General features: G+C 56.0%; 1 pseudogene; it reads right to left on the reverse strand.

The window, feature by feature from the left end:
- Nucleotides 1–5,642: 5,642 nt before the first annotated feature.
- On the reverse strand, nucleotides 5,643–7,785 carry LOC140902071 (peptidoglycan-recognition protein SB1-like; annotated as a pseudogene).
- Nucleotides 7,786–18,916: the final 11,131 nt, after the last annotated feature.

Raw genomic sequence — 18,916 nt, forward strand, 5'->3', positions numbered from 1 at the left:
TTCATCCGATGAACCCAGACCTGGGCTTTGAGATTTGTGGCTGCTGGTAATTTTTGTAATGTAGCCATAACCTAAGAGCTGAGAACACTTGGGGCTGGAGCAGTGCAGAAACTTCAGAAGGTGACAGAGGTGTGCAGTGGCAGAGTGGGCAGTGACCGGAGTGGGCAGAGGCATCATTTGATTTTCCTGCATTCCTCCCCTAAGGCTGGAGCTGAATGCACCTAACGGCACCCCTAGACCCTAGGACTTCACTTACGGTGGACAGCAAACTAAGAGTGCGGTGTCATGGACAGAAAGGGGAGTGGTGTGTTAACGGGACATTTGTCCGCTGGTCTTTCAGAAAGGGGGAAACTGAGGCAAAGCCACTGCTCCACCTGGGGCCAGGGATTTACCTGTTGTTTGCATACGTTTGAGTCATTGTTGTCATGTTTTCTCAAATTAATGCCATTCTTCCTTCTCCCCTTAATAAAATATTTCTTTTGTCGCACACAGACTCAGTGCTTGCAAGACAGGAAGTATTGCTTCTTAGAAACACCCAGGGCTGGTGTTTAGTTTTCCCAGATTTCTGGGTGGGAGCTCAAGCCAGTGTTGTGTTATAATTTTGAGAGGAACCCCTATATATTGAAGCCAGAGCTGGAACTGGAAGAAGGGTTACGTATGTATTGCAGAGGAGTTTAATCTCCTCCTTTGTACAGAGCAACCCTTATGCCCTGGCACCAACTCTTTCAGAGGATGGTCACAGCTCCTCCCAGGGCCATCATCCGCCCTGGGGCTCACAGAGATGGTGGGTTTTGCGCAGATCTCTGTATGCAGAAAGACACAGGACTTCAAAGCGGGAGACACAAACCCTGCCCCTCAGTCTGTCATTCTGTCCCACAGAGGGGTATTCTGGTGCCTCCCCTTGTCTAATGTCCCCTTGGTAATAAATCCAGTGACAACACAGGTCTGTGGAGTTCTTGGAACTGGCGGTCTTGGGTTCTGATCTCTTCTCCCCCAGGGTAAAATGAAAGAAACCCGCTGAGTGCAATGGGGTGAGGGCCAGATTCTGATACATTACCCTGAATCTATCTATCTATCTATCTATCTATCTATCTATCTAATGAACACAGTTCTGATAAGGCAGCTGCTGGCTGGGAGCCTCCTCTGTACAGCCTCAGATCAGGGTAAGCCTGGGGAATTTAGGAAAGACCTCCCTGCTCTGCAGCTAGCCCCTCCATCCCAAATGTAAAGGTGCTCCTTTAATCTGAGATTCCACAGAGTCTTCCCATCCCAGCCCCAGTACCTGTCCATGTGGTCCCTGGGCTGGATGGAGCTGGTGATGTTTCAAGCCCGGTGGGGTGGCAGCTTGGGAAAGACAGGGCCGCACCTTCCTGGGGGCCACCGACTCGGCCGTGCCCTGTGCCATCCTGCTGGAACTGGCCACGGCCTTGGACGTGGAGCTGCTGAAGGCCAAGGAGCAGGTGAGAGCTTCCCAGGTTGGGGATTCTACTCTTGTCTTGGGGAAAGGAATGGAGTCTAGTGTGCAAAACCGGGAGGGATGGGAGCCGGGACTCCTGGGTTCTATCCCGAGCTCTGCTGCTGTCCTGGGTGCAGTCCCCTCACCTGTCCAGCAGTGCCAGGTGTTGAGTGATCCCCGTGTCTCTCCCCAGGGCTCTGAGGTGACGCTGCAGCTGCTGTTCCTGGACGGTGAGGAGGCCTTCCGGGAGTGGAGTGAGAGGGATTCCCTGTACGGGGCTGTCCATGGCCAAGGCTCAGCACCAGCCGGGCACCAGCCAGCTCCAGGCTATGGTGAGAGCTGCCCGCCTGCCCCTCTGAGGAGTTCTGCATGGGGGATCTTTCAGGCTGGAGGGAGATGGTGAGGGTGCCTGTCCGGGGTAGGCGGGGGGCTCAATCTGTCTGCACTGGATCTTGTACCAATCCCTCCCTCAGATCCTCCTGGGGTGACTGGGCCCCTACAGATTTAACCCCTCATTGCCTCCTTGCAGAGCCTGTTTGTCTTGCTGGACCTGCTGGGGGCCCGCCACCCGACCATCCAGAACCACTTCCCCTTCACCGCCTCCTGGTTCGACCGGCTCGTCGGCATCTGTACCAAACCTTCCTTTCTTCCAGGGGTGGGAGGGGGCTTGCCCCCCAGACACTTGTAGCAGGACAGCTACCTCCTCCCCCGCCCACCAGTCCTGATGGTCCTGCGTCTGTCTGACAATGAATAAAGGTGCCTGGGTTCTAGGCCCAGCTCTGGGAGGGGAGTGGGGTCTAGTGGTTAGAGCAGGGGGGCTGGGAACCAGGACTCCTGGGCTCTATCCCCAGCTGTGAGACAGAGCTGGGAGTTGGGGATTCAGTCCCCGGGGCTGTTGACCTGGCATCTTTCACCAATACTTTATTTCCCTCAAACACGACTTGTCAGGTTTGAAATCTCCCCTCCCTCCCTGGCAGCGTCTCCAAGTCCTCAGGGAGCTCTGTTGTGAGCGGCCAGGTGTAGCCCCCTGTGGGGCTCATTCTGCCGTGCCCCAGCCTGGCAGGTCCCAGGAACCAGTCCATTCCTCACTCTCTTCTCTGTGTCGCCCAGAGAAGCGTCTGCACCGGCTGGGCCTGCTGCAGTCCCACCCCTGGGAGCAGACGTACTTCCAGAGGGAGCCTGTCTATGGGCCTGTCGAAGAGGACCACGTCTCCTTCCTTCGCAAAGGTACCTGTCCTGCCCCCTGCTACCGTTCATCCAGGTGCAGAGCAGTGTGGGATGGACAGCTGGGGAGGCCTCCCCGGGGGAGCCAGGGAGGAATGTGTGCAGACAAAGTGTGGTGAGACTCCCCCAGGCTGCCACACAAGCCTGGCCTCATGAGTGGAGCAAGGGACTGAGACCTGGGTTCAGGTCCTGGCTTTGCCACTGCCCTGCTGGGTGACTTTGCTGCTGTCTTCCTCAGTTTCCCCATCTGTGAAGTGGGGGGAATCATTCTGACCCCCTTTGTAAAGTGCTTTGGGATCCCCTGAGGACAAGGGCTATGCAAGAGCTAGGTGTTATTTACAGGGGTAAAATGCTTTATAGATGATGTTTGCCTGCCTGGCACACTTCACCCCAGAGGTGGCTGCATTTTGAACTTAGGCTCTGGGATCCTTGGGGTGAAAGACTTTATAAACATATCATTGCTATCTAGCCACTTGGCCCTGACTCGCTTGATGTCTCTGGCCAATCTGGTTCCCATAATGCACCTGGGCCAGCTGCTCGTTGCTAGGTCAGGGGAGCACACGGCTCCTAGATGTAAGGTCAGGTCGTGCCTGAGGGCCTGGCTCCATCTACTGAGACAGTGTGCGCATTTAGAATGTCGCCCGTCGCCCGCTAGTGGCTGGGCCACATGGGGATAATAGTCTACTACTGCTGACAATAGTGGAATTACTCTTGTAGCTCCAGCAGTAGAGGCTGGTGCTTGCAGTGATGCAGATCCTGGGTTGGATCCCTGCTGACTATCCATGTATCTGTCTGGCCGCAGGAGTGCCGGTGCTGCACCTCATCGCCATCCCTTTCCCGTGGGTCTGGCACATGATGGAGGACACGGAGCAGAATCTGCACCCCCTGACTGTGGAGAACCTCTGCAAGATCCTGGCTGCCTTCCTGGCCGAGTACCTGTGGCTGTGGCTACCCAGAGCCTCCCCTGGCAAGGGAACCAACCCCTCTCTGGGCCTCGCAGGATCCTTCGCCCCTCCTAGGCCGAGCTCCATGGGGCCAGCAGCCAAAACACCCTAGGGACCAGGCAAGGTGGCTTGGGGGGCCCGGGCTGTGGCAGCCCCGCAGGGTCTTGGGGAGGTGTTACAATGCTGGGAGGATGGGAAGGGAGATTGTGCTGAGTCTGTTCCGGGGCTGCAGCGGGGCTGTGGCCGGCCCAGGAGTGAAACCTCTTGCTTGAGCCCCTTGAGCCCCTTCCTGGGCTTTACACGCCCCCCAGAGCTCCAGCCGCCAGGGCCTGGACTAGCCTTTTCCCAACAGGGAGCCTGGATCCCAGCTGGTCGCGTCCCCCAGGGTCCACGGCTCAGAAGCAGAAATAACTGGGCTGAACCTGGACTGTGCCAGGGGCAGGACACGGGGGGCTGCGGGGGGGCCAGACCTGCACTCTCTGCAGCACGGCCTCCAGCTGCCAGCCCACCAGGGGTTGCTCCTGTTTACGGGGCCCGTCCAGCCCTGGGGTGCTGGGCTCCCAGCCTCGCTCGGGGGCTGCTCCACAGCGACTCTCGTAACAAAGAGCTGCCCTGTCAGTGCTGTTGCCCCCTTCCCACATGCTGGGCAGCCCTGGGCACTGTGGGGCTGGGACACTGCTCCTGGCATGGCTGTTCCCTCCGCTCCGGCCCCTCCTGCCAGTCTCCAGCCGCAGCCCCAGCTCCCATCAGCAGGCGCAAACCCCAGCTCCCCTCCCCTTCCTTCAGCTCAGGGCTGCCGGGCCTGACTGTGTGTGACCCATGCGGAACCAGCACCCCCTTGGTTCCTCTCCACCTCCTCCCTCTGGATTGAGAGGCAGCACAGCCTAGTGGGCAGAGCACTTGACTGCACCCATGGGATCTGTTCCACGCTCTGCCACTAACTGGCCCTGTGAGTTTGGGTAAAACCCTTTTCCCCTCCCTGTGCCTCAGTTTCCCCTCCCATCCTTTGTCTAATTAGACTGTGAGCTATTTAGGGCAGAGACTGTCTGTCTCATGTTCTGTGTATATAGCACCTAGCCCAAGGAGGCCTCTTAGTGCTAATCTGACAGACCATAATCACACCCTCTCAGCTCGCCCAGCCCAGCCCAGCGGCAGGGTGGTTATGGTTTAACAGGAGATGAAATGATTCCCGGCACTTCAACTTTTCATGTGCTAGAAGCTGGTTTATTGTCACTGCTCAGTAGCTCCCAAGCAAAGCAAGCACTAAGCCGCGGGGCGCTGAGGTAAAGGCAAATTGCACTTGAACTAAAAACCCCTTTGTGGGACTCTGCGACCCACCCGACGGGTCCTTCCCCGTCCAAACACTTTGCCCCCCTCGGTAAGAGAGGCTCGTGGGAACGGACTGTCGGGGCGAAAGGGGCGAGCGCTGAAAGCTTTGAGAGGCAGACCCTGCGGGGGCCAGGCAGAGCCAAGTGTCAGGGCTCAGGGACACTTGGGTTCCCTTTGTGGGGGGTTAACTAGCGACTGGTTTCTGGGGGATTCCAGATGAAATCTTCGCTGCAGAGCTCGGGGGGGGCTGGGGGCAGAGGTGGATTTGACTCTGGAATTGATCATTGCTCAGACGTTTCACACGGGAATGGAGGCGATGTTTCCTGAGCTGCCCAGGGATTGGCAGGGCCGTCGCCACAGAGCTCGGCTGAGGCTTGGCCCCACCCCCCTGGACGCTGTAAGACCCTGGGCGTGGCTGTGTGTGGACCTGGGCTAAGCTGACATGCCCGTTGCGGGCGGGAGCGAGGGGCTAGGCCTGGCGTCTGCCGAAGGAAGTAGCCTGGGGGAGGCAGGTGGCTCCCAGGCGCCATTAGAAATCTGAGCCCCCGGGGGTGGGGGAGGCAGCAGAGCCCAGGGGAGACGGGAGCGTAACCCCAACTCTCAGAGCCCTGCTCTCCGGGCCCCAGGAGGCAGCAGGTGGGTGAGAAGTGAGAGGCCGCCCCCTGCTGGGGGGCAGAGGTGTAGCTCAAGCAGGCAGAAGCCGCGGGCGGGGTCACCGATGGGCGCAGGGGCTGCCCCGAGGCTGCAGGGACTCAGGCTTCAAACTCAGGCCACTGGCTTATGGCCTCATAGAGGGCGTCCCCGGGGCATTGGGTTGACTTCACGTTGCAATGCCCCTTCAGGGTGTAGCTTTCACTCAGGAAGCCCCTGTAGACAGCACATTGGATCAGGCTCTTGGCAGCGGTCAGGGTGGTGTTGTCAGGGGCTGTTTCTGCAGGACACCAGCAGCCCCCTGTTAATTTCACACACGCCCCTGGCCCCTCTCTGCTGCTCAGGGGATGTGAATGTGGCCTGAGTAAATAAACACCCTCTAGCCCCGTTCTTGATTGGCCATGTCAGTGTCTTTCTCCCCCACCATTGTGTTTGGTAATGCGGCTCCCCGCCTCCACACACACATTTGCTTCGCCACGCTCCCCCTCCCCCTCCCTTTCCTGACCCTGTGCCCCAGCCCAGTGCCCCACCGTGGTGGAACCAAGAGCAGCTGTGAACTTCCCAGTTCCCCTGGGGGCCTAGCAGGGAAATCTGTACAGACGGGAGAGAAGCTGCCCAGGAAGCTGATTCCCAGTGACTTATCGTTCCAGTTCTTGGCATGGGCCCCCATGCTGCTCCAGCCTCTGCCCTTGTAGACTCTCATCTTCACCGATCAGGAAGCTGCAGGCAGAGCGCAATGTGAGACCCGCATGGGCACGTCGGCCGCACCCTCCCCTCCCCATCGCTCTCGGCAGCTCCCCCAGGGTCGTCGCTGGCCCGGCCTGGGTTTGAACCTGGGACCATCAGAGCTAGAAGCTCAATCCTCTGCCATGGAGCTAAAGACCCACTGAGGAAAAGGACTGGAATGGAGGGGCCCTAACCTGTATTGCACTGTTTGGCCATTAGGTGGCGCTGTGTGTAACACCCCTTATGGAAGGCACCAAGGGCCCCACCTGGACAGAGCTGGGGGTCGAGTGAGGGCTGTAGCGGGCCCAGATGTGGGGCAGGAGAACAGCGCTGGGAGCCGCTGCCCTGCAGGAAATTCCCAGCTGGGTTTCCATCTCCCGACATCACCATCTCAAAACATTTCACGGAGCAAAATCTCTGGCCAGGTTTTCGTTGCGGGACGTCAGGACGGCTGCAGGGAAACGTGTCAATAACGCCGGCATGGGGCGGTGTCACAGAGGCCTTTGCTGGCCCCCACCCCACCCCATTGCCACGGCTCCAGCCCCACACACAAATGCTGTAGGAGTGTAACTGTCCCAGGCTAGTTAACACATTACAGCCCCGGTGGGGGGACAATCCTCGGTGCTTACGGTGACAGCACTGCCAAGAACACATGTTAAACCAATCAGCGAACCCACCCACCTGCTAATGGGCTTACCAGGGATCCCTTCCCTGACTCCAGCCAGGGCTCCGGCCGGGGTGCAGCCCGTCAAACCCACCCACGGGCTTTTCAGTGCTTCCAAGCTCAGCACAGCTTCTGCTGCGAACATGACCCCTGGGAATCTGTGAGTGCCACAGGCCGGTCCCTCTATCTGGGAACAGGTCATTCACAGCCAGTGTCTCGCTCCCCAGGGCGTCGCTTCGAAAGGCTGGGGGCAGAGGTGGGAATTTGCATCCCCGCCTTGGCTGGTCGGTCGTTTTACAAGTGTCCTGTGATGGTTCTGACCCTTCCCAGGGTTTGCTGGAGTCATGTCTCCCCCAGAAGAATCACGTCCCATCCTCCCAGACTCCAGACCCATTTGCATTTGTAATACAATGAACTCTGGAAATACCCACACTTCGTCCAACCTGCTTTGTGCAGGGTCTGGGAGGGAACTGCCGTCTCTGGCCCATTTCCCCCTACAGAAATGGGTGGAACCAAGCGCTGTCCGGCATCCTTGGGGAACCCATTGACTTAGTGCCTGGACAGGTTTCTCCTCTGTCTGGCATTTCTGCCATGGCCTGTCACAATGTCAGGTTTTGACGTTGCGTTTAAGAAGCATTCTGCCATCATGCCAGCACCCGGCCTCCACAAACCCGCCCGGTCGGCTGGCAGCCTCCTACCCCAGTTCTCTCTAGAGCCCCTGAGCCGATCTCTCCCACGCCCCTCCTTACTCGGGGTGCCCCCAAACCTTTTCCTTCCAGCACACAGTTCATTTTCTTAACTTCCAACACGGCTCGGCTGCATTATTAACGATGAGGCTTGTCCTGCTCCATCACATCCTCCGGGTCCTCCTTGCACTCAGCCGGCTTCCCCGGTGCTCCCAGTGTCACCGCAGCCAATTGCTCCTGTGCTGGCCAATGAGCACTTCCACCATCCTCCGCCCGTTTCTGACAACCCCACGTCTGCACCGTCTCCTGAGCTCCTTCCCCTCGCCCGCCTTCCCCTTTCCTTGCGGCGCTCGCCAGCCGCCCATTGACTTCCCCATTTTGCAGCTTCCCTTTCTGAGCATTTTCTGTCACTTCCTTAAGCTTCTGATTAAAAGCCTCGCGCGCCTGATGCTGAGCTGCCGCCCCAGGTCATGCTTTCCCCTCCACTCTCTGGTCAGCCTCAGAGACAAGCAGTGCACACGTGTGATCCCACAGGCCGGCCGGCCGCTGTGCGGCCCCAGATCCTCCATGCATAACAGCACATTTCTTTACAAACAATCCAAGCCCTCCTTTACTATTTCGGCCATTCTTTGCCCGCATTTTACTCTTGATGGAGTTAACGTTTCGCTGGATCTAGTCTTACATCTCTTCTTCAAACTTTTCCCCTCCCCTGTAGGCCCCTAGACCGTCCCAGCCAGAGTCTCCACACACGGCTAGGTCTTTACTCCCAACACAGAGGTTGTTACCCTGCCCGGTCCGGTTCCAGCCGGTAAACTTGGGTTGGAGGATCCCCCAGGGAAGCAGATTTATTACCAATTCAGCTTCGATCTTACTTCCTACTTAAAGAGACCTCAAGGACCCAAGCCCCAGCCAGTATTTATTAGTTATTAGTACAGCGCTCAAACAGAAAGGCAGATCCATTACCAAGTCTGCTGAACCAAATTTTGCAGCCGTTGACGTAAACGACAGACTGATCCCCGTGATGTCTTTTGCCACGGCTTGCATACAGCCTTGCATTGGGAAAGAGGAAGAGATAAGCTGGAACTAAGTTACCTATAAGTAGTCCAAGCTGTATGCAAGCCATGGCAAAAGACATCACGGGGATCAGTCTGTCGCCTGCAAAATTTGTGTCTGGTAAATATCATAGACTTCCCAGCACACAATCACACATCTGCTGCTTAAGCATAAACTTTTACCATCACTATGTTATTTATACATTTCCATTTGTTTGTGGTTAGTACATTTCTCGCATAGTTGCGTGGCTACGCAAATAACAGGGCGCTAGGCTACAAACTTTAGCAAACTGGCATTTTTCACTGCCTGTGAGAGTTTAGCAGCATTCCCAAAGCATCTCGGGAGTTTGGGTCACCAGTTGGCCTGAGGTCTGTTAGTAATTTGGCCTCTACCAGTCAACAAACCTTTGTACTGGTTTTACGGCATCCCCATGGATGGGGTTGGGGGGTGTTGTAATGTTTTAACTAGACCGGTCCAGTTAAAGTCCTCAGGCTTTTGCATACACACATGGTCGGCCTGTGGAGTGACCTTGGTTAAGTCACGTCCCCCTTGTGTGCCTCAGTTTCCTCATCTATAAAGTGGGGATAGTGATGCCAACTTCCTTTGTGAAGGGCGTTGAGATCTGCTGGAGAAAGGGGCTAGCTCAGGGCCAGGTGTTATAACTGGGGAGCAAGAGGGTCTGTTGCTGCCCCAGGCAGGTCGTGGGAGCTTCGTGGAGCGGAGAGATGGTGGCAGACATGGGTAGCAGAGGGCGCTGTGCTGGGCTCCAGTGGGGCAGGTTGGTGGCAGAAGGGGCGGTCTCTCCAGAGTCCAGCAACGCACCCAACAGCCACGTGCCCTGATGCCTGACCCCACTGTCATCGCCCCCAGCACAGCCCCCAGCACCTCTCTCATGTGTGTCGGGGGGGAGGGGATTTCTGCTTGGGCTGCCCCCACGCGCTGGTGCTTAAACTCCAAAAGGAAGCTTACAAGCAGTGGAAATTTGGACAGATGACTAGGGAGGAGTATAAAAATATTGCTTGGGTATGCAGGGGTGTAATCAGGAAGGCCAAGGCACAACTGGAGTTGCAGCTAGCAAGGGATGTGAAGGGGAACAAGAAGGGTTTCTACGGGTATGTTAGCAACAAGAAGAAGGTCAGGGAATGTGTGGGCCCTTTACTGAAAGTGGGAGGCAGCCTAGTGACACATGAGGTGCAAGAAGGTGAAGTACTCAATGCTTTATTTGCCTCAGTCTTCACAGACAAGGTCAGCTCCCAGACTGCTGCACTGGACAACACAGTATGGGGAGGAGGTGAGCAGTGCTCAGTGGTGAAAGAACAGGTTAAGGACTATTTAGAAAAGCGAGACGTGCACAAGCCCATGGGTCCAGATCTAATGCATCCAAGGGTGCTGAGGGACTTGGCTGATGTGATTGCAGAGCCATTGGCCATTATCTTTGAAAACTCGTGGTGATCGGGGGAGGTCCCGGACGATTGGAAAAAGACAAATATAGTGCCCATCTTTAAAAAAGGGAAAAAAGAGAACCCGGGGAATTACAGACTGGTCAGCCTCACTTCAGTCCCCGGCAAATTCATGGAGCAGGTCCACAAGGGATCCATTTTGAACCATTTGGAGAAGAGGAAGGTGATAAGGAACAGCCAACGTGGAATCACCAAGGGCAAGTCATGCCTTCTGTGATGAGATAACTGGCTCTGTGGATATGGGGAAAGTGGTGGTTGTGATACGGCAAAGCTTTTGATACGGTCTCCCAAAGTATTACTGCCGGCAAGTTAAAAACGTATGGATTGGATGAATGGACTATAAGGTGGATAGAAGCTGGCTAGATTGTCAGACTCAATGGGTAGTGATCAACAGCTTGATGTCTAGTTGGAAGCCGGTATCAAGCGGAGTGCCCCAGGGGTTGGTCCTGGGGCTGGTTTTGTTCAACATCTTTATCAATGACCTGGATGATGGGATTAATTGCACCTTCAGCAAATTCACAGATGACACTAAGCTGGGGGAAGAGGTAGATACACTGGAGGGTAGGGATAGGGTCCAGAGTGACCTAGACAAATTGGAGGATTGGGCCAAAAGAAATCTGATGAGGTTCAACAAGGACAAGTGTAGAGTCCTGTACTTCGGATGGAAGAATCCCAGGCACTGCTACAGGCTGGGGACCGATTGGCTAAGCGGCAGTTCTGCAGAAAAGGACCTGGGGATTACAGTGGACGAGAAGCTGGATATGAGTATCAGAGTGCCCTTGTTGCCAAGAAGGCCAAAGGCATATTGGGCTGCATTAATAGGAGTGTTGCCAGCAGATCGAGGGACGAGATTATTCCCTTCTATTCGGCACTGGTGAGGCCACATCTGGAGTATTGCGTCCAGTTTTGATCCCCCCACTACAGAAGGGATGTGGACAAATTGGAGAGAGTCCAGCAGAGGGCAATGAAAATGATTAGGGGGCTGGGGCACATGACGCACGAGAAGAGGCTGAGGGAACTGGGGTTATTTAGTCTGCAGAAGAGAAAAGTGAGGGGGGATTTGATAGCAGCCTTCAACTACCTGAAGGGGGGCTCCAAAGAGGATGGAGCTCGGCTGTTCTCAGTGGTGGCAGATGACAGAACAAGGAGCAATGGTCTCAAGTTGCAGTCGGGGAGGTCTAGGTGGGATATTAGGAAACACTATTTCACTAGGAGGTTGGTGAAGCACTGGAATGGGTTACCTAGGGAGGTGGTGGAGTCTCCATCCTTAGAAGTTTTTAAGGCCTGGCTTGACAACGCCCTGGCTGGGATGATTTAGTTTGGATTGGTCCTGGTTTGAGCAGGGGGTTGGACTAGATACCTCCTGAGGTCTCTTCCAACCCTGATATTCTGTGATTGTCTGAAATGCAAGTGGTGCAAAATAATAGCGAGATGGCGCCCTGGTGATGCAAATCCAAGGCAGCATCCACACTGGGGCGGTCAATCTGAGCCAGGGGTGATGGGTTTTGTGATATGGTGACGTATCCAGGTAGGGGTTTCCTATCCCTTTTCCAGGGCTGGGATAGAACCCAGGAGTCCTGGCTCCCAGCCCCCCTTTCTAACCACTAGACCCCACTGTCATGGGGCCTCCTGGTGATACTCTGGAACTGCTCCAGACGAAGCCAGTCAGGACTCTGGGGAAGTCTCCTTTCTGTGAGCAGCCAGTCTTCAGGACACACAGCTCACACAACTTCCACCTTCCTGGGTCTGACCTCGGAGCATTCAGCATCCTCTGCCCCTCCGTGCACTTCCCACGGCGAGTCCACCCAGGTGGAGTCCTGGGGAAGCCAGAGGGTCCTGCACCCCAACTTCACAGTCAGACGTGACTCTCAGCCAGCCAGTAAAACAGAGGTTTATTAGATGACAGGAACATGGTCTAACTCAGAGCTTGTAGGTGCAGAGAACAGGAGCCCTCAGCTGGGTCCATTTTGGGTGGCAGTGAGCCAGAGAACCACGTCTGCACTTCACTCCACTTCCCCAGCCAGCTCCAAAGTGAAACTATCTCCAGCCCCCGCCCTCCTCTGGGCTTTGTCCCTTTTCCGGCCCAGGAGGTCACCGGATTCCTTTGTTCTCCAACCCTTTCGCTCTCACCTTGCAGGGGGGAAGGGCCCAGGCCATCAGTTGCCAGGAAACAGGGTGTCGGCCATTCTCTGTGTCCAGACCCCTGCACACACCTGCCCTCTAGTGCTCTGCAATGATCATACACCCTTATCCCACCACCTAGATACTTAAGAACTGCCTAGGGGAAACTGAGGCACCCCCACAATATTCAGAGGAAACATTAAGAACAGTCCCACTTCGTCACACCCCCTCCCCTCCCAGGGCTGGTGACAGAACCCAACGGTCCCAAGCTGCCGGGGGCTTTGGCCATGGGGTGTCAAACGGTCCCGTCTCTGCTTCCTCTCCCACCGCTGCAACGGTGCAGAAGCTGCTTTAATAGCAGCCTCCCCCTCCCCCGCCGCACGCCCCACTGAGTCTCAGGCCTTGCTAACGCTCAGTGCCACAGCAGCCCCAGGAGATGATTGCTGCGGGGGTGTCAGCCCAGGGGGAGGTAATGACTCCGAGAAGCAGGGAGAGCAGCAGCACCGTAGATCAGGGAGGTCTGGCAATGCCAGTGGCTGTCTGGGGTCTGGCAGCCCTGGCACTCAGAGCAGATTGTCAAAGGCCAAACCCCTCTCACCACCGGCTCTGTAGCTCCCCCTTGCTTTCGGTCTGTCTTAGGCACCATCCTGGCCCTCATCCGCCTGGCAGTCGAGCACCACCCAATCTCGATTGCATTTATTCTAACTGCCCCTTCAGGGCAGGGCCTGGCTGCTACCCCCACTGTAGAGGCAGGGAACCGCAGCACAGAGGGAATAATGGACTAGCCCGAAGCCAAACAGAGCATCTGTGGCAGAGCTGGGAAATGAACATGGGTCTCCTGGGTCCCAGGCTGGTACGTTCTCTTCCAACCTCCTGCCCCCTTCGTCCCTGGTTCAGTGGGAGCTGTGGGAGCTCTCTGGGGCACAGGAGCTGGCTGGTGCCCAGATGGAGCTACGTTGCCTACTGCACAGATCTCGCTTTTTCCAAACATTGAAAATGCTGCTACAACCATACCTGGGCCCGCCAGGATCCTTGCAGCTTGTCAGTGCTTAGCTGTGAACTGTGCTAGGTAGGGAAGATGAAACAGATCTTCCCTCACTAGCGGAGCTCTGTGTTACTGGGGATTCACTGCTGGCTCAACGCAACCAGCCCTCCTCAAATGGAGCCTATAAATCCTCAAGCCCTGCTGTTCTCCTTTGTATTTCTGTAGTGCCCAGGGGCCTCAGTCCCGGATCAGGGCCCCGCAGTGCTAGACATTGTACACACACAGCCCTATTCCCCCCACACTGGGTCTTCTGAATGGCCCCTGCTTGGGGGGTGGGGGGGCTCCTTTCCTCACCCAGTGTCTCCTGCTAGCAGAGATGCTCTGAGAGACGTCTACGCTCTGGGCCTCTGGGCTTCCCAGGCTGGGAGGCAAGCGTGGCTGTCTCCGAGCAATTCTGCTGACTCTCCAGCAGCTGCACGGCAGGTGTCCGAAGGCACCTCTAGTCCTCTCCAGAGCTCAGGGAGACTGTCCTGGCATCGGACTGTCCTGGGGAATGGAACAATGGCTCCGGGCAGACGGAGAATGCCTGTTCCCCCGGCAACCTCAATGCCATTCCCTCTGGAAGTGATGGTGTCAGCGAAGGTGCTGGAGGTGGTCAGGCCTCGTGGTTGGAGCTGGACTCAGGAGGCCGGGGCGTGGGTGGAGCGAGGCTGGAGTGAGAGCAGGGCTGGAGGAGGACCAGGAGCAGGGCTGGAGCAGCCTAAGACTGTTGCCAATGTCAGGCAGGAGAGAGCCCAGCACAGGACGGACCCAGGGCCTGACAGATGGCTCCAGGGGGCACTTGGCTCCCGGCCCCGCTGGGTACTGACATGCCAGGCACCCCAGGGCATTATCACCAGCCCGTTCCCAGTCTTGGCATGGCAGTACATTTCCTTCCCAGTCCCTGTCCCCTGCCGTTAAACCAAGAACTCCACGCTGGGGAGCTGCCTGAACAGCTGCCTGAGAACAGACAGGCCAGGGTGCAGGGTGAGGGCTCCAGAGAGAAACGGCAAGAGGGCAATGCTGGGAACCCCCAGGCCGTCTTCAGCTAGACCATGAGGGCACCCTGGCATCCTGGAGAGCATGAATCTAGCTTCATCTCAGCCTTTATGTCCCCCTGTTCTCTGCTAGATGGGTTGGTCTCCTGGAGGGATGAAAGTGCCGATCAGGAGTTCCTGGCTTATCCAACGTCAGTTTCCCGCTCTTGTGAAAAAAACGGTGACTTCCCTTACACCAGAGCTGGTCTTCTTCAGGCTGGGCTGGGCTTGTACACGTTCCCCTGCAGGGTGTGTGCACCCAGGGCCCGTGAGTCGCAGACGTTTGCCAACGAACATTTGCCAACAGACATTTGGCCCTGCTCTCCCCATGTGCTCAGGGACCGCCATCAAAAGGGCACGTCTGCCACCTCCCTCTGAAGTCCTTCGCACCTGCATACTGCCAGGGGAACATCCCCATTTCTACTGAGGCCTCAGGGACATGGTTTATGATGAAGCGGCTGGAGTTGATCTCCCCGCCCGCCCCCCGTGTTGCACCCCAATGGCTAGCTGGGGATCCAAACTGACACTCCCCGGTTTGAGCCCCTGCCTAGCCAGGCCCTGTTCCCTCCCACCAGGCAGTTGTTGGCCCTGAACTCCTGCAGGCAGCCGTGACACACAGGTGCTTGGGGGCTTGAGAGAAGGGCTATCACCAGCTGAATGACCCCTGCCTGTACGGTGGGGACTGAGGCCACTTTGCCAGCAGGTGCCCCCCAAGTCCTGTGCTATGCTGAGTCTCGGGAGATGGGTAGGTTCAGCCTCATTAGAAAGAATCGGCCAGACAGAAAGGCAGAATCGGGTCCCCGCACAGAACCCCTCTACTACCTGCCTGTGTCCTAACCACCAGGACAGTGGCCAATCCCACCTTCAGGTCAGGTTCCAGCGTCGGGCCCTGTCCATACCCACAGCGTGTGGCACCCAGCATGCGCTGATAGACTCCGGTACATGCAGTAAGTTCACAGACACTAGAAACTGCCTAACACCAGGCTGGGGGCTGGGGATATGTAGGGTACAGATCACAGCACCCCCTAAGGCCGGGCAGGAGGGCTGGGAAATGCATATGATACAGAGCACAGCGCCCTCTAACACCTGGCAGGGGGGCTGAGAGATGGGGGGTGTAGGGTACAGAGCACAGCGCCCCCTAACGCTGGCTAGGGGGCCTGGAAGCTGGGGAATATGTAGGATCCGGAGCACAGCATCCCCTAACATCAGGCTGGGGGGCAGAGAGAGGGGGATATGTGGGGTACAGAGCACAGCGCCCCCTAACACCAGGACACGAGGTCTCGTCCGTCTCAGGGCGGAAATGATCACACCCTTCAAATGGGGGATCTGCCACGGGCACTGGCAGGAGCGCGCTGCTTTACATTAAGGTTCTTTGGCTGATGGGTGAACCTCACCCCGCCCTGCGTTTCGAGTGTGAACAGCTGTCGATGGAAACCCAGACGGCAGAGATGGAGCAGGACTAACCGGGGTCACTGGGTCTCGCCCTCACCCCGTGTCTACACTGTACAAGGGTGGGAAATAGCAGGTGCCTTTTCTTGCTCTGATACGATTTTGGAGATGCTGACGCTTGCGACAGCTTTCTCCCTGTGTGGGTTGTGGGATCCAGGGGAGCCGTCTGTGTGCTCTGTACAGGACAAGGCATGTAGATCATTTATACCTCAATGTATCACTCTAAATACAGTTATTTAAAATATCAAATAAATAAAAGCAGAACAATACATCAAAAAGCATCAAAATGAAACAGAGGATTGCTATGTACAGGGGGGATTGCTATGTACAGGGGGGTTTTCACGTGACTAGTTAACTGCTCGAGAGCTTTCATCACCGTGTACTTTCTGACAGGTTTCCGCACCCTGTGTAGGGTTTACGTCCAGCCCTCCGTCCCCGTTTCCGGTCGTGTACGTTTTTGGCGCCGTCGGCCTTTTTGAACATTTCTTTTGTATTGTTTTCTGTGTTTGGCCGGGGGAAGGTTGCGTTCTTGTGTTTTGACATATTTAGAGAAAAAGTATGAACAAGTAGAAAGAAAGGCTGTAAGGGGTTTGCGGCTCCCTCCCTGTCCATCAGGGTGGGAGACCACGCCCCTCGCTACGATACTTCCGGGGTACCTTGGTTCAGGGGAAAATTAGCCCAGTGTTCATGGTTCAGGCCTGCAGTCAGGCCAAGCAATGGTAGAGAGTCTGTTTGCCTAGGGCCCTCATTCAGGGCAGGGCTGCAGTCGAGTAGGGGCTCTGGCCTACAATCAGGCAGGCAGAGCAGCAGAAGGTCCATTTGCCTGGCCCTTGATCAGGGTGGGGCAGCAATCAAGTAGAGGAGTCTGGCCTACAGTCCGGCAGAGCCGTCACCGTCTAGGGGAGCTTAGCTCTCTGGTGGGAGAGTCAGCACAACCGTCTGGCGTCCTGATTCAGGCGGGTGCCAGACCAATCAGGCCTCCTGAAAACCAAGTGGGGAGCCTGCCACTCCTGACGGTGGCGTGGCGGTGGTAGGGGAACCCAGGCCCTCTCGCTCCACTGCGTCCCCACCCAGGGCCCTAAACAGCAGCGGAGTGGTCCGCCACTGGGTCAGCGGGGAAAATCCGATCACAACACGCTGGCCGGCTTGTAGTCAATAACACAGCTGAACCCGATTCGGCTGCCCTGGGCTCCTTCCTACACACCCATTCCATGTGTACATGGGTCCCAGGGTTGTTGTTCGCTTCGCTGGGGTAGACGGCTAGTGGCAGCCCCACCAGCTTCTTGGAGTCCCCGGCGTCTGGCAGCTCCGGCAGCCCCTCTGGCTCTCTGTCAGGATAGCACTCTCCATTAGGGGAGCAGGGAAGAGACGTCCTGCTCCTCCAGCAGCTCTCTCCCAACTCAGCTGGAGGGGCGGCCTTTTATAGTTCCGCTTCCTGTCCCACCCCTCTGCTTCTGGCAGGGTGGCATGCGGTGGGAGACAAGCCTGCTTTCTGCAACCCTCCTGCCCCCAACAACCCACTTCAGCGAGTCCCAAAATCAAATCCACTTACCAGGGGCCTCCTCTCCACTTTGTGCTTCGCCAACATCCGGGGTAGAAAAGAGCTCCTGGCCGCAGGCATCTCTGACCTCCAAGTCATCTTCTGCCTCTGGGTCCCCCTCCACATCCTCGTCCAAGATTTCCTCCTCCTGGCTCGGTCCACTCTCAACTGACATGCGAGCCACCGAAGTGTCCACAGTGGTGTTAGCAATGGAGGTGGGGTCGCCGCGGAGTATCATGTCCAGCTCTTTGGAGAACCGGCAGCTCATAGGCGCAGCACCGGAGCGGCGGTTTGCCTCCCGCGCCCTGTGCTCGGCGTTCCGCAGCTCCTTCACTTTGATCCTAAACTGCCGTGTGTCCCGGTCATCGCCCCTTTCTGTCATGCATCGTGAAATCTGTTCGTAGGTGTAATGATGCTGGTTCTGGCAGGACCCAACTGAGAGTGCCAGTTCAGGACAAACTGCTTCAAGCAGGGCAGTTACAGCCGAAGGCTGGGGGTTTTCCACCTCTAAGGCAAACCAAACCAGCCAAACAGAGCAGACTTTGGTCTCACCCCACTGGCTCACCACAAGTCACACAAGCAATTCCCTTAGGCACTCCAGTTTCCCAGTATCACCAATTGTTATGGGGACAAATGGTTATGAAAACCAATACCCCAGGAAAAGAAAAAAGGCTCTCTTGATCCCAAAGGACCAAGCTCAAGACCCAGGTCAATATACAAATCAGATCTTGTCCCAAATCACGCTGTTGCCAATCCTTTAGAATCTAAAATCGAAAGGTTTGTTCATAAAAGGAAAAAGCTATAGATGAGAGCTAGAATTGGTGAAATGGAATCAATGACATACAGTCATGGCCAAGTTCTTGGTTCAGGCTTGCGGCAGCGACAGAATAAACTGCAGGTTCAAATCAAGTCTCTGGAGAACATCCACAGCTGGGATGCGTCTTTCAGTTCTTGGTTCAAAGCTTCAGTGTAGCAAAGTCCCTCCAGAGGGATGAAGCAGGACTGAAGACAAGATGGAGGAGCTGCAGCAGCTTTTTATATTCTCTTGCCATGTGGTCTTTCTTTCTTTGTCCCAAGACAAGCTGTCCATCACGTGGCCTGGAAAAACCTCCGAGTTCTGTCCATAGGCAGGTCCCTGCACACTGTGCTGAGTCCCAAGGCTTGTCTGCCTTCTCTCAATGGGTCAATTGTGTAGCTGATGGTCCTTAATCGGCCATCAAGCAGGCTAGGCATTGCATCCGATGAAGTGAGCTGTAGCTCACGAAAGCTTATGCTCAAATAAATTTGTTAGTCTCTAAGGGCCACAAGTCCTCCTTTTGAACTTGTCTGGGGTGTCACCCAGAAGCATAGTACAAATCTGAACCACAGACACTATAGATCCAATACTTATAACTTAACATACAAAAATGACACAAACATATAGAGAGCATAATCATAACCAGCAAACTATAACCTTGCCTTAGACACCTTATTGGACCCCCCTTTATACAAGATTTGGTGCCACTACAGGACCTTGGTTGCACCAATGATCTATATGGTCCCAGTTCAAGTC

The sequence above is a fragment of the Lepidochelys kempii genome, chromosome 23, assembly GCF_965140285.1.
Source record: "Lepidochelys kempii isolate rLepKem1 chromosome 23, rLepKem1.hap1, whole genome shotgun sequence".
Classification (NCBI taxonomy): domain Eukaryota; kingdom Metazoa; phylum Chordata; order Testudines; family Cheloniidae; genus Lepidochelys; species Lepidochelys kempii.